Source organism: Orcinus orca, chromosome 16 (genome assembly GCF_937001465.1).
Source record: "Orcinus orca chromosome 16, mOrcOrc1.1, whole genome shotgun sequence".
In the NCBI taxonomy this organism is placed as follows: domain Eukaryota; kingdom Metazoa; phylum Chordata; class Mammalia; order Artiodactyla; family Delphinidae; genus Orcinus; species Orcinus orca.
This window is the reverse complement of record NC_064574.1, coordinates 80,655,328-80,669,444: the sequence shown is the minus strand read 5'-3', so window position 1 is coordinate 80,669,444 and position 14,117 is coordinate 80,655,328. Positions and strand designations below refer to the sequence as shown.

The 14,117-nt window shown below is 43.2% G+C and overlaps 1 long non-coding RNA gene across 1 annotated transcript; it reads right to left on the bottom strand.

The window, feature by feature from the left end:
• Positions 1 to 140: 140 nt before the first annotated feature.
• LOC117200937 (uncharacterized) lies at positions 141 to 1,584 on the bottom strand. Its single transcript, XR_004482766.2, has 2 exons — positions 1,024 to 1,584; positions 141 to 369 (listed from the first exon to the last, which is right to left on the bottom strand). It is a non-coding gene; the product is annotated as an uncharacterized LOC117200937 (long non-coding RNA).
• Positions 1,585 to 14,117: the final 12,533 nt, after the last annotated feature.

Here is a 14,117-nt window from a genome sequence, read left to right as displayed (position 1 = left end):
CTGGAAACAACCCAAATACCTTTTATATGAATTTAAGAATGAATACTTTATGGTATATACACATAGAAATGAATATAGAACATTGAAAATGAATGAAGTACAGACACATTTATGAACATGGTAAATCTAAAAAAATGTAATGCTGAATAAAGAAAATTTATTGAAAAAAAAGATATTCATTCCTGAATATCTGCGAAGGTAAACAAACAAAAAAAGCACCAAGGAATGGTTTTATTAAATGATGGCGCACCAATATTACGTTACATCAATATAATAATAAACAGCCTTAAAGTCATAGTCATCTGGATTCTAGGTCTGTGGCCGATAATACTCAATACAAAACAAAGTATGTACTTCTCAAATTCAGTCCTGTGAGTGGGCAGAAAAGAAACGGACATTTTTTGTTGGTGGAACTAAAACCTAGAAGTGGTACTTGGTGGCAGATTTCCTCCCTTGACTACACCAGAAATTGGAGCTTGTTCTGGACTTCTGCCTTACAGCAGCTTGTCAGTGGTCAGCCCAGGAGAAGTTCTCAGCAAACACCCACTAAACAGGGTTCCACTACTTGTGTTCTTCCAGTCTTCAGTGATCTGTCTCTTCTACTTCCCACTTTCATCTACTATCTAATTAGTTAGGAAGTCCTATCAACCGCAAATTGATTTATTCATCCATCCAACCAACATTTGTTAAGGGTCTACTGTGTACCAGGCACCCTTCTAAGTGCTGGGTAAGAGAAATGAACTAAACAGACATAGTCCTTCCCCCATGTAAGTTACATCTTAGTGGAAGAGAAAAGACAGCTAACGAATAAATACATAGGCAGAGGTGATCTCTGCCTCCGTTCTGTCGCCATTCTCTAACAGCCTAAACGTGTTTTCCTCCTCCAACCCAGCCTGGCTGCCAGCTGCATTTTAAAGTGCAAATCAGACTTATCGTCTCCTGATTAAAATACCGTCTAGACTACTCAGGACATTGTTTAAATTTCTTATGCATACGAAGCCCTTCAGGATCGCCTCTGCTTACCTCTCCAGCTTCATCTCCAGGCACCCACGCACCCTGCACACGAAGAGTTTTCGTGGGACGGCCACCTTTCTTCCACCCGGAATGTTCTCCAACCGGAGATCTCCATCCACCAAACACCTGAGCCCCTACGTGGCCCGCAACTAGCAGCCGGGCTCAGGGCCGTTACCCTCCGGGACATCTTTCTTCTATCCGGCCCCCGCGTCTCCAGCCCCTAGGAGGTACAGCATTTATCACCCAGTCCTACAATCCTTTATGTGGACAGGGGCCGTGTCTTGTTCATCTCTCTGCCAAAGGGCAGACACCCAAGAATCGTTCGTGGGGTGAATGAAAGAGTAACGGCAGGCGTTCTAAAAAAGACGCTAAGAACCTCGGAGACGTTTGCACTTCCGGGTGGCGGTTCGGTCGGCACCCGAAGATGGGAGAAGTGGGTACAGGCACCTCCTCAGGGGCTGCTCTAGGAGAAGTGCTCGGTGATCCGGAGGATCCGGGGAGCCCCGAGGGGGAAGAGCGCGGCGTCTGCCTCTGCGCAGTAGTCGCCCTCCGTAGGGAGGCGGAGCCGAGAGAAGCCTGGGGCGGGGCGCGGGAGGGGCGGGGCGCGGGAGGGGCGGGGCGCGGGAGGGGCGGGGCGCGGGAGGGGCGGGGCGCGGGAGGGGCGGGGCGCGGGAGGGGCGGGGCGCGGCGCGACTGAGAGGTGGAGGCGGCGGTGCCGAGGCCTGGGAGCCTCGAACCTCATAACTAGCCCTTGTGCCCCGGGCTGAATGAAGTCCTACTTGCTAACCCATGCCCCAGCGAGGCCCACTGTAAATTAAAATTTACCTGTTGCCTCCTTTAGAGGCTGTCTTGCCTCGAAAGTATGTGATGAGTGCACGCAACGTGCCCATGAATCACCTGGGATCTTGTTAAAAGTGCAGAGTCAGATTCAGGAGGTTTAGGGTAAGGCCCAAGATGTTGGGTTTCTAATAAGCTCCCAGAGGACGTTGCTGTGGATTCTCCAACACACTTTGAGGAGCAAGGGTGTGAAACAGTGGGTTTTTTGTTTTTTTTGGGTTTTTTTGGCTGCATTGGGTCTTTGTTGCTGCGCGCGGGCTACTCTTCCTTGCGGTGCGTGGGCTTCTCATTGCGGTGGCTTCTCTTGTTGCAGAACACGGGGCTCTAGGTGCATGGGCTTCAGTAGTTGTGGCGCGGGAGCTCAGTAGTTGTGGCTCACGGGCTTTAGAGCGCAGGCTCAGTAATTGTGGCTCACGGGCTTAGTTGCTCCTTGGCTCGTGGGATTCTCCCCGACCAGGGATCGAACCTATGTCCCCTGAATTGGCAGGCACATTCTTAACCTCTGTGCCACCAGGGAAGTCCCGAAACAGTGGTTCTTAAATTCGGTCCCCCAGATTAGCAGCATGGGCATCACCTGAGAATTGTTTAGAAATGTGAATTATCGAGCCCGGCTCCACACCTGCGGAATTAGGATATCTGGGGATGGAGCCCAGCAGTCGGTATTTTTACAAATGCTGTAGGTGGTTCCGATGCACGCTGGAGTTTGAGAACCACTGGACAGCGGAAAAGTCAAATTGAGCCTCATTTCTCTATAGACTTGTGACTGTGATCAATCTACCTTATCTAGTTAAGCTTCAGTTTCATCAGCTGAAAAATCAGGATGAAAATACGAATGCCTTCCTAGTGAATCTACTATGAGGAGGGAACATGAGATAATGATTGTAAAACACTTGGCACACATAATAAACATTTTATAATAGTTATCAGAGCCTAGAGAGCTTAGAATAATTTCACTAGTGTGACAGGGGCAGAAAAAGACTTTAAAAGAAATGACGAATGGGGGGAGGTGTGGTAAGCATATGGAGAAATGACTTTACTCTTTCAGGCCACTAAAGTGGAAAAGACAGGGCTGCAGTGGTAGTTACCACAGCAATGTTACCTCTCAGCCATGGTGATTATCCATAAAGCCATTCATTTAGACAATGAATAATTTCATTTAATTTATTTGGAGTGCCTCTTCCAAATGAGTGAGTTTCAGAGGGCAATAACAGACAAAGTTCCCCCCCCACCCCCCCACCCCCCCGCAAACAACAGATGTACCTTAAACTATTTAGGTGTGATTTTCCTACTTGTCTGTTCTGGGAATGACATCGCCTTTGCTGTTTACCACTTTGGTCTTTGGAAAAGGGAAGGAGGCAAAAATCAGAAAGAGGCAAGAGAAATTTCTGGATCAGTGAGTATTTATTCAGCAATGAATTCCAGCTGCCAGAAGAAGAAGTAGAATATCTAGTTGGAGGGAAACCTTCCCAACACATTTTACATTTCATCAGCACATTTTATCAGCATTACCCTGATACCAAAACCAGTCAAGGACACCACAAAAAAAGAAAACTACAGGCCAATATCCTTGATGAACATAGATTCTAAAATCCTCAACAAAATATTAGTAAACTGAAGCCAGCAATACATTAAAAGGATCATAGACCGTGATCAAGAGGGATTTATTCCAGGGATGCACAGACGGTTCAACATCCAGAAATCAATCAACAAGATACATCACGTTAACAAAATGAAGGATAAAAATCATATCATCATCTCAATAGATGCATAGAAAGCATTTGACAAAGTTCAACACCCATTTATCATAAAACTCTAATAGAGTGAGTATTGAGGGAACATACCTCAACATAAGAAAGCCTGTATATATGAAAAACCCACAGCTAAAATCATACTCAAAGGTGAAAAGCTGAAAGCTTGTTTTCTTTTTCTTTTTTTAAAGTGAATGGTTTTTATTATTTTTTAAAATATATTAATTTAATTTATTTATTTGGTTGTGCCAGGTCTTAGTTGCAGCTCGCGGGCTCCTTAGTTGTGGCATGCAAAGTCTTAATTGTGGCAGTGGGATCTAGTTCCCTGACCAGGGATCGAACTCAGGCCCCCTGCTTTGGGAGCACAGAGTCTTAACCACTGTGCCACCAGGGAAGTCCCTGAAAGCTTGTTTTCTAAGATCAGGAATAAGACAAGGCCACTTTGGCCACTTTTATTCAATGGTATGGAGATTCCTCAAAAAATTAGGAATATAAGTACCATGTGACCCTTCTATCTCCACTTCTGGGTATTTATCTGAAGAACACAAAAACACTAATTCCAAATGCTATCTGCACCTCTGTGTTCATTGCAGCAGTATTTACAATAGCCAAGATACGGGGGAATGGATAAAGAAGATGTGATACATACACAATGGAATACTACCAGCTGTAAAAAAAAGAATGAAATCCTGCCATTTTCGGCAACATAGATGGACATTGAAGGCATGCTAAGTGAAATAAGTCAGTCGTATATAAAAAGAAAGATACACTGTCCACATATTCTCATCAGTAGGACCCTTTATGGTCATCTGAAGGCTTTACTTTGTCTATTTCCAGGCTCACAACTGCTGAACTGCCTTTTTCTGTATAGTTTGCCAGGATTATCTGAACAGCAGGGAGTGTAACAAATTGGCACATTATAGGAGTGAAAACGTTTTATACATTTAAATCATTAAACCCTTATCTCTATTCTCTTGAACTTGACCAACAACATGCCACCGAGCTTACACGGCTATAGGGAAAATAAAAGGGCTGCATCTCTCTAAAGATGGGAAGCCCCAGTCTGGACATAGGGCTTTTGTTTTCAAAGAAATCAGGTCAATTATCAGAGGACCTATCTGGTTAGCATGGAATTTGTTTTAAAATGATAATGCTTTCATTAGGGTAGTTGAGAAATAATATTTTCACTAAACTTTTGAATCACTCTCCGCCTGCTGAAGACCTAGGGTATAACTTCCTCATATCTTATGTCATCTATTTCTTCTATAATCTCAGTCCCAGGCTCACCGCCTGTGTAAAACTCACTCTTCCTGTTGGGTCTCTCTTTCACTCTCATGCTACAACCACAATTGCAGCACTTATGACACCAGATGTGTGGGGTTTTCCCACACCGAGCAATTCTCTGTGACACCAGCTGGGTGTCCTACCATTCAATTCAGTTCTGACGCTAGAGTTAGCACAGACCCTGCAGGTGACAGGCTCAGTCCCACAAGACTGGCCCCCCCCAACTTTAGATGCCAGTCTCGAGTGATAGTTCCCCAGTTTACCTGTAACTCCTGTCTGACTTGGCTACAAACTGAAGGTTCCCATGAACATCCCTCCTTGGATTCGACTCTGCTAGAACAGCTCACAGAACACAGGCAAACACGTTTACCGGTTTATTATATAATAAAGAATACAGCCAGATGAGAAGATACGTAAGTTGAGGTCTGGAGGGGTCCTGAGCTCAGGAGTTTCTGTTCCCTTTGAGTTGGGGGTGCACCACCCTCCTGGCACATGGACTTGTGCATTAACCCAGAAGCTCTGTGAACCCCAAACATTTGGGATTTTTGGCGAGGCGTCCTCATGTAGGCATGATGGGTCATTAACTCCACTTCCAGCCCATCTCCCCTCTCTGGAGAATGAGGGTGGGGCTGAAAATTCTAGGCTTCTCATCATGGCTTGGTCTTTCTGGTAACAAGCCTCTCCTTCAGGAACCCACCGAGAGTCATCCTATTAGAACAAAAGACGCTCCTATCACTCAGGAAATTCCAAGGGATTTAGGAACCCTGTGTCAGGAACCAGGGTCGAGCACCAACCATCAGAACAAAAGATGCTCCTATGCTCCTAGTGCTTTTATTAAGAAATTACAAGGGTTTTAGGAGCTCTGTGCCAGGAATAGGGGGCAGAGACCGATACATTTATTTTCTATTATTTCACACTCCCCTAAACAATACTAGCATGATATTAAAAATAATCCAATTTATTGAATATTCTAGATTATTATTCTGATTTCTCACTTACATTGCTTTATTTTCCTGGTTGCTACACTTTAATTTCACACATGAATTCAAACTAACTAGTGTATGAGGAGAGTATTATGGCAGGTCTTTCACTGAAAGGTGTGAGTTTTTTTCTTTTTTTTTAAAGTGTGTAGTTTTATCACTTTCAAGTACTGTAAATTGACCTGGGTTAGTATTAATTAATAAAAACCCTTGAGGGTCATTTTGTAATAGGAATGTTCTTTACTAAAGTAGTGACTATTTGTAGGTAAATCAGTATGAAAAAAGATGCTTGGAAGTTGTCAGCTCACTTAAATAATTTAATTATTCCCTTGAAACCTGTGTAGTCTAGTGAGAAGGCACCATCAATTTCTGATTACCTGGGGAAATAGGAGGAGGTGACATAGGTCACATTTACTTTAAGATAGTAATTAAACAAAACATGATGCAAAGTATATTTTTAAATGTAAATGTTTTTCATTAAAGCATTCATTGTTTTTACACATGTATTCACACATTCATTGTTCTATAGACATTATTCAAAAGTATAAAACACCCTTTTTAAAATTTCATTTATTCAATAAACTATGCATGATTCATGCAAAATGATCGTTAGTTTCAAGCCTTTTTCAGTGATTTCCTCCTCATAAGTATGAACTTACACAATGATAGAGCAACAAAATTAGCTGCTTTGACACCTACTGTTGAAGAAAGCAAAAATATTTATTGCAGTGCAGGGATAGGTAAAAGATTTCTAACCATAATCTACCAAGAGCTGCAGGAATTATTCATACCCTGAGCTAAACAGCCACAATCAGTATTCTTGTTAAGTGTAGTTTCATTTGTAAAACACCTTTTAAAACACAAGTACAAGGAGTTCCTGGGCAGTCCAGTGGTTAGGATTCAGTGCTTTCACTGCCGAGGCCTGGGTTTGATCCCTGGTCGCGGAACTAAGATCCTGCAGGCCACTTGGCCAAATAAATAAATAAATAAAAATAAAACACAAGTACAATAGTTTGAAAACCAAAATAGTTTTTAAAATTTCATAAATTGCTTGACAAAGAAATAGCCATGCTTCTAATAGTTAGAATAGTTTGCTCTCTGTTTTGAGCTGAGCTCTGTTTTTATAAGAGTAGAATGAAGTTGGTCACTGAACACACCATCCTCTTTGCTCCCTAATAGTCCAGCAGACATCCAGGGTCCTTGACCTGGGGGTAGGTGACAGTATCTACACTTGGGCTTTGAAAGGGTTCGTGAACTCCACAAAATTGTATGTGGGAAAAAATGTATACACATATATGCAAATACATTTGGGGGAGAAGAATGGGTTCATAGTTTTCAAAAGATCCTAAAACTAATAACTATAGGAAAGCAAGGACCTTTGTACGTCATGGGGCAGGGCTCCATAAGACACTGGGAGAGCGTGAGGGCCAAGTCAGAAGAATCTGTTTTGGTTAACTGGGGAGGCCTCATGACAGAATTGTGCCTGCTGGCTCTAAATCACTGCAGCCTGGTCATGGCTGTGCCCTGTAAACCTGGCCCCTCCCGGGGGCTACGTCTCCGCGTTGCTAAGGAATATCTGAGATGAGTAGTAGCTGCGTAACTGCCGAAGGTCCGAATTTAATCTGTAGTTTTAGGGTGAATTGGGAGGATGCCGGTGTGATGAGAGCTGCATGTTTGTTTCATATCTAACGTTTAGAATTTTATAGCAGGAATGAGCTGAAGACCTTTAATCCAGCCACTCGTGTTTTAAGTGAAAAAACGAGATTGAAGAGGTGAAGTAACGTTCTCAGAGCTCCTAGGTCTCCTGGTTCTCGGTCCACAGCGGTTTTCCTATGCACTAATATTTCTTTTGATACGTGGTAGATCAGCTTTTTAAAAAAGTAATTCTGACGCACAATCATCTGTTTCTGGTAAAAAGTTAGGTAGCTCAGTCCTTCTTGAAGAAGAATGTCTGCGTGAGCTAGATTACTCAACATGTTCCAGTCTCGAAAACATCCCCTCCCACCACTTGGAAGTGTTCAGATGCTAGAAAGGATGTTCCAGAAGGCCAGCTGTGACTAAAAGCTGAACAGAGGCTGCTTCCTCTGAAAAAAAAATGAGATCATATCAAGCTGGGCATATCAGCTAAGGCATTGAACCTTCCTAAATGTCAAAATTGTGAAGGTATTTTTAAAACATTGGGACTCTTACTGATTTAACAGCTGAGAGAAGATGAAAGCAGTGGAAAAGCCCAAAGAACTTTGGAGTTTAGATAAATCTGTATGTGCTTGGAAGCTCTTTGTTCAATGTGGAATTGCCTGAGCTTTATGGGCTGAATTGTGAGCCCCCAAATTCATGTGTTGAAATCCTAACCTCCAGTCTCCCAGGATGACTGTATTTGGAGATAGGATCTTTAAAGAAGTAATTAAGTTAACGATGAGGCCATTAGCCAATATGACCGGTGTCCTCAGAAGATGAGGAAATTAGGACACGGACACACAGAGCGGAAGTGTGAGGGCACAGCGAGAAGATGGCCACGTACCACTCAAGGAGAGGGGCCTCAGAAGGAACTAACCCTGCAACACCTTGATCTTGGGCTTCTAGCCTCCAGAACTGGGAACCCTTCCCAGTTTGTGGTACTTTGTTAGGGCAGCCCTGGCAAACTAATACAACATGCAAAAGTCATTTTGCATGAGAAAACTTGTTTCTTTTTCTAATTACACAAAAATCTTCTTTACGAAGCCTTGGTAAGTGCACAATGCAATCCTCCCTTGGGTTCTGTTCCAGAGCCTTCTGGACCTGATTCCCAGGCAAGCCTTGTGCACCCCTGGCCTCTCTGATGGCTTCTGCCATTCTCTCTGAGTGTGGAGTGCAGAGAGAGTTTTTCAGATACTGGAGCTTAACTCCAAAAGGCACTAAAACAAAGGTCTTTGCCACCTCCTATGATCGCCAGGGTTCTGTGGCCCCTCACCATTCCGATAACCCTACCTGGTGTTCCGCTGCAGGGATTTGCGGGGGACAGGGGGTGGGGAGCTCCCTCACTTGGTGAGTCTGGAGGGGCTGGAGGGAGGAGCACAGAGATGGGCTTCGTTCGGTGCCCTTTCTGAAGCACGCGGGGTGGTAGTTGTTGTGCTCAGTGAGGGGCTAGACTTGGAGACCTGTGAGCCCCAATGAACTTTCCTCCCCTGCTCTGGCCAGACCTGGGTCACCCCACTTCCCCTCAGCTCTCAGCGTCCAGAGCGGCCCCCTTAGCTGGCCCTGACAACCCTGCAGGGAGCTCTGGGTGTGGGGAAGGGTCTTTCCTCTGACCACACACCCTGCAGCCTCTCAGGGCTGGTGGGGCAGGAGCCCAGTCCCAGTTGATTCGCATGGAATGTTAATAAAGGTGTTTAGCCCTAAGGGTGGGGTAGAGAAGCCAACCTTCATGAAAGTGTATATTACAGTCTAATAACAGGCATTACTTTTTGAGCACTTACTGTATACTGGCCTGCAGATAAATTCTCCCTTCATCCTTCCAGCAACTCTCCATGGTGGCTATTATTATACCCATTTTCCAGAAAAAGACACAAGCTCAGGTGAGAACATTGAGGCACAAAGAGGTGAAATAACTTTGCTAGGTTTCCACAAGCTAGCAAGTAGCAGAGCCAGGAAGTCCATACAGTAAAACTTTATTCAGGGGACTTCCCTGTGGTTAAGAACCCGCCTGCCAATGTAGGGGACATGGGCTCGAGCCCTGGTCCGGGAAGATCCCACATGCCGCGGAGCAACTAAGCCCATGAGCCACAACTCCTGAGCCCGCGTGCCACAACTACTGAAGCCCACGCGCCTAGAGCCCGTGCTCTGCAACAAGAGAAGCTACTACAATGAGAAGCCCGCGCACTGCAACAAAGAGTAGCCCCCACTCACCGCAATTAGAGAAAGCCTGCACACAGCAATGAAGACCCAACGCAGGCAAAAAAAACCCAACAAACTTTATTTAGGACCCACCACGTGCCTGGTATAATGTCAAGTGCGAGAACTACAAAGATAAGGAAAAACCCAGACCCTTCTCAACACAAAGTCATTGTTTAGTGAGGGAAAATGGTAAAGCAATTATTACAATATGATGGGCAGAGTGTTCTCATTCAGTTATGCTGATGATGAGAGCACAGAGGGGAGGGGTCTTGAATGCAAGAAAGTTAAAGCCAAGTTTTGAAGAGGTGATGGCAGGACTGAGTTTTGAAAGCTGAGGAGTAGCTGGCCAGGCATAGAAAGGGATCAAGCACAGTTTAGGGTGAAAGCTAAGAATATGACTTTGGAGTCCGGCTCCCAGTTGGATCCGGGTCCAGTACCTAATAGCTGAATGACCTCGAGCGAGTTTCTCAACATCTCTTAGCCTCATTTTTATCATCTTTAAGATGGAAATAATAATAACCATTTCATACTGTTGTTTTGAGGATCAAATGAAATAATGCACATTACCTGAAAAAAAATAGGTGCTCAATAAATCATAAAGGGTTTCCATAAAGGACTGTTATCAGGGAATGGCAGGGGATGAGGGATGAGGCTAGAGAGGCAGCAGGGTTCAGATGATGCAGGGCCTGTGTGCTAAGTTAAAGGAGCTGGGCCTTCATCCAGTCGGCAATAGGGAGCTGTTGAAAGTTCTAAGCAGGAGACTAGCATGATCAGATTTATGTCTTAACAAAATCACTCTGGCAGCACAAGGGAGAATGATATTGAGGGAAAGATGGGGCGATGCATTGATCCTGTGAGGAGTGATTTAGGGAGGGTCTGGATTAAGCAGGGAGGGTGGAGAATGGATGCCAGAGATATTTGATGGTAGGATCGCCAGGTCTGCTAAGTAGAGCGGGTGCAGAGAGTGAGGGGGCAGGATGTGTGGCGGAAGAAGAGTAAGACACCCACATGCTGGGGATGATGGGCTTAGAAATCAGGAGGATGTGCTGTGCAGCGTGTGGGGATCCAAGCAGCATCAGCATCAGGATGGGAAGAAAGCAGTTTCTCCCTTGGACTGGAGAGTGAGAAGGAGGTGAGCTTAGGGAGACAGTCGGAGACCCTTTTAAGTGAAGGTTGAAGAGTAGCCCAAGAGATGGGAGGAGAACCAGGAATATGAATGCCTAAGCCAAGGAAAGAGTTTTAAGAAGGGAAGGGTCCATATTATCACAGACTGCTGCAAAGTCAAGTAAGAAAAGGATTGCTTGGATTTAGCAAAAAGGGAAGTGCTGTGGCGGTTCAGTTAGAGGGAACGGAGGAAGTTGGTTGGAGAAACGAGATAGGTGGCAGATAGAGGAGGACACGTGGGTACAGTTTTATATATGTATTTATTATAGTTAGTTGATTATTGTCATTAATCATTAATTGAAAGAGACCTGCACATGGTCAAGTACCAGTGGGGAAAGCGCCAGCAGAGGAGAGACTGACATACAGGACAGAGACGATTAGTAACTTCAGCAGCACTTCTGCTATCGACTTGCTCTTGGTCTTGGGTCACTACCCTCCGCACTGCATGGGCTGTCTGCTCCCTGCTACCAGAAGAATCTTCTCAACAGCAGACCAGTTCCTGACACTGCTCAGTTTCAGATTTTCTTGGTCCTGTCTCACCTCCCATAACTGTTCTACTTACACCAGGATCTCTCATACTTCTGGACCTTTGCACAGATAGCTCCCTTTGCTGAGGGCTAATTCCCTCTTTGGCCCATTAACTCTTAGATGTCTTTCAAGATTAAGCTCAAGTATCCCTCTTGGGATACCCTCTTGGTCTCAGTGAGGCGTCTCTCCTGTGGATTTCTGCAGCCTCTTCTGCTCCCAACTCTCTCAGCTCCCATCATGTATAATTATAAATCTCTCTATTTCTCTTTTAAAAGCTGTGACTCCTTTGAGGTCAGGGACTAAAGTTCGTGTCTACATGTCCTCGACCAAACTCAGTGCCTGATGATTTATGAATGAAGAAGACACAGACCATACTTCTTGAGACTCATACCAACAATAGAGAAACACAAAGCCTGTAACGGTGCGGTGTGTGCAGTGCTTTGGGAACTCTTCTTAGAAGACTTGAGAAAGTTTTGGCTGGGTCATAAAGGATATGCTCGTTAGGTGGAGAAGGTCGTCTTAAACAGAGTGAACAGGGTGTTTGTATGCTGTGGACATTTCCACTTCCTAGGTTATTCAGGCCAACCTTCCCACTGAGGGCAACTAAAATGCTAGCTGACATCTAATAAAGTGTTTTGAAAACACTAAAGACCTAACAAAGATAGCAAAACATTACCAGGCCATGATTTAGAAGACAGACTCAGAGGTGGTAAATGAATTTTTTTTAAAAATTGAGATATACTTGACATATAACATGATATTAGTTTCAGGTGTACAACACAATGATCCTATATATGTGTATATAATATCGTGAAATGATGATCACAGTAAGTGTAGTTAATAGTTAACATCCATCACCACATATGGTTATTCCAAATCTTGGCTGTTGTAAATAATGCTGCAATGAACATGGAGGTGCAGATATCTTTTTGAGTTAGTGTTTTCTTTTTCATTTTCAGATAAAGACCCAGAAGTGGAATTGCTAGATCATACAGTGGTTTTATTTTTAAATTTTTGAGGAACCACCATACTGTTTTCCATAGTGGCTGCACTAATTTACGTTCCCCAAAACAGTGCACAAGGGTTCCCTTTTCTCCACATCCTTGCCAACACTTTGCCTTTTTGATAATAGCTATTCTAAGAGGTATCAGGTGATATCTCATTGTGGTTTTGATTTGCATTTTCCTGATGATTAGTAATGTTGAGAACTTTTTCATGTACCCGTTGGCCATTTGTTGTCTTGTTTGGAGAAATGTCTGTTCAGGTCCTTCGCCCATTTTTTGATCAGATTATTTGTTTGTTTTTTGCAGTTGAGTTGTATGAGTACTTTATATATTTCGAGTATTAACCCCGTATCAGATATATGACTTGCAAATATTTTCTTCCATTCCATAGGTTGCCTTTTCATTTTGTTGATGATTTCCTTTGCTGTGCAGAGCTTTTTACTTTGATGTAGTCTTACTTGTTTATTTTTGCTTTTCTTGCCTTTGCTTTTGGTGTGTGAATGAACTCTTAAAACTGCTTTTGCCCTGAAGGTATTTACCAGCTCAGCAGGGAACTGTTATGAAACAGAATTACAGTTTTGCTTACCTCATGGCTTGAGAGGGACAGAAGTGAAAGTCCAAGGGACATCTAAGGTGAAAGATAAGAAAAAGCCAACTATCCCTAACCCAACACACTTTTGGATTCAGGGTAAGGTTAGACCAGATGTAAACCTGTGTTCTTTTGGCACAGGGAAAAGATTCCGGTGAGATAGTAAACCAAACCTAGCCTCCCTGAGGAATAGTAGACTAAATCTGCATTCCAGAGGTGGTATAAGAAAACTCAAGCAGGGAATTTAGCTGAAAGTGGTTCTGGTTTTGATAGTGCCCCAGACATCTGGCAAAAGGGAATGTCTCATTGGAAAGATGGGAGAGATCCAATTTCTCTGCATTCTTTCCAGTATTTGCTATTATTAGTATTTTTCATTTTAGTTGTTCTAATAGATGTGTGTTATTTGTAATTATTGTGTACATGATTGTAATTTTTGTATGTTGATCTTGTATCCTGAGACCTTGTTGAACTCACTTGTTAGTTCTAGAAGTTTTTTTTTTTAATTGTTGTTGTTTTTTGAGAGTTTGTCTTTTGGTAAACAATCATATCATCTGAAAATAGGGACAGTTTAATTTCTTCCTTTTCAATCTGTATGCTTTTAATTTCCTTTTCTTGCCTTATTGCTTTGGTTATGCCTTCCAGTATATTGAATAAGAGTGGTGAGAGCAGAAATCTTTGCTTCGTTCCCAGTATTAGGAGGAAAGCATTCAGGCTTTCACCACTAAGTATAATGTTCACTGTAGGTTTTTAGTAGATGTTCCTTATTGGGTTGAAGAAGTTCCCTTCTAGTCCAAGTTAGCTGAGAGTTTTTATCACAAATGGGTGTTGAATTTTGTCAAACGCTTTTCTATATCAGTTGATATGATCGTATGGCTTTTCTTCTTTAGCCTGTTAATATGGTGGATTACATTAAAAATTTTTTTAATTAAGGTAGAGTTGATTTACAATGTTGTGTTAATTTCTGCTGTACAGCAAAGTGATTCAGTTATACATATATATACATTCTTTTTAAAATATTCTTTTCCATTATGGTTTATCATAGGATATTGAATATAATTCTCTGTGCTATACAGTAAGACCTTGTTGTTTATCCATT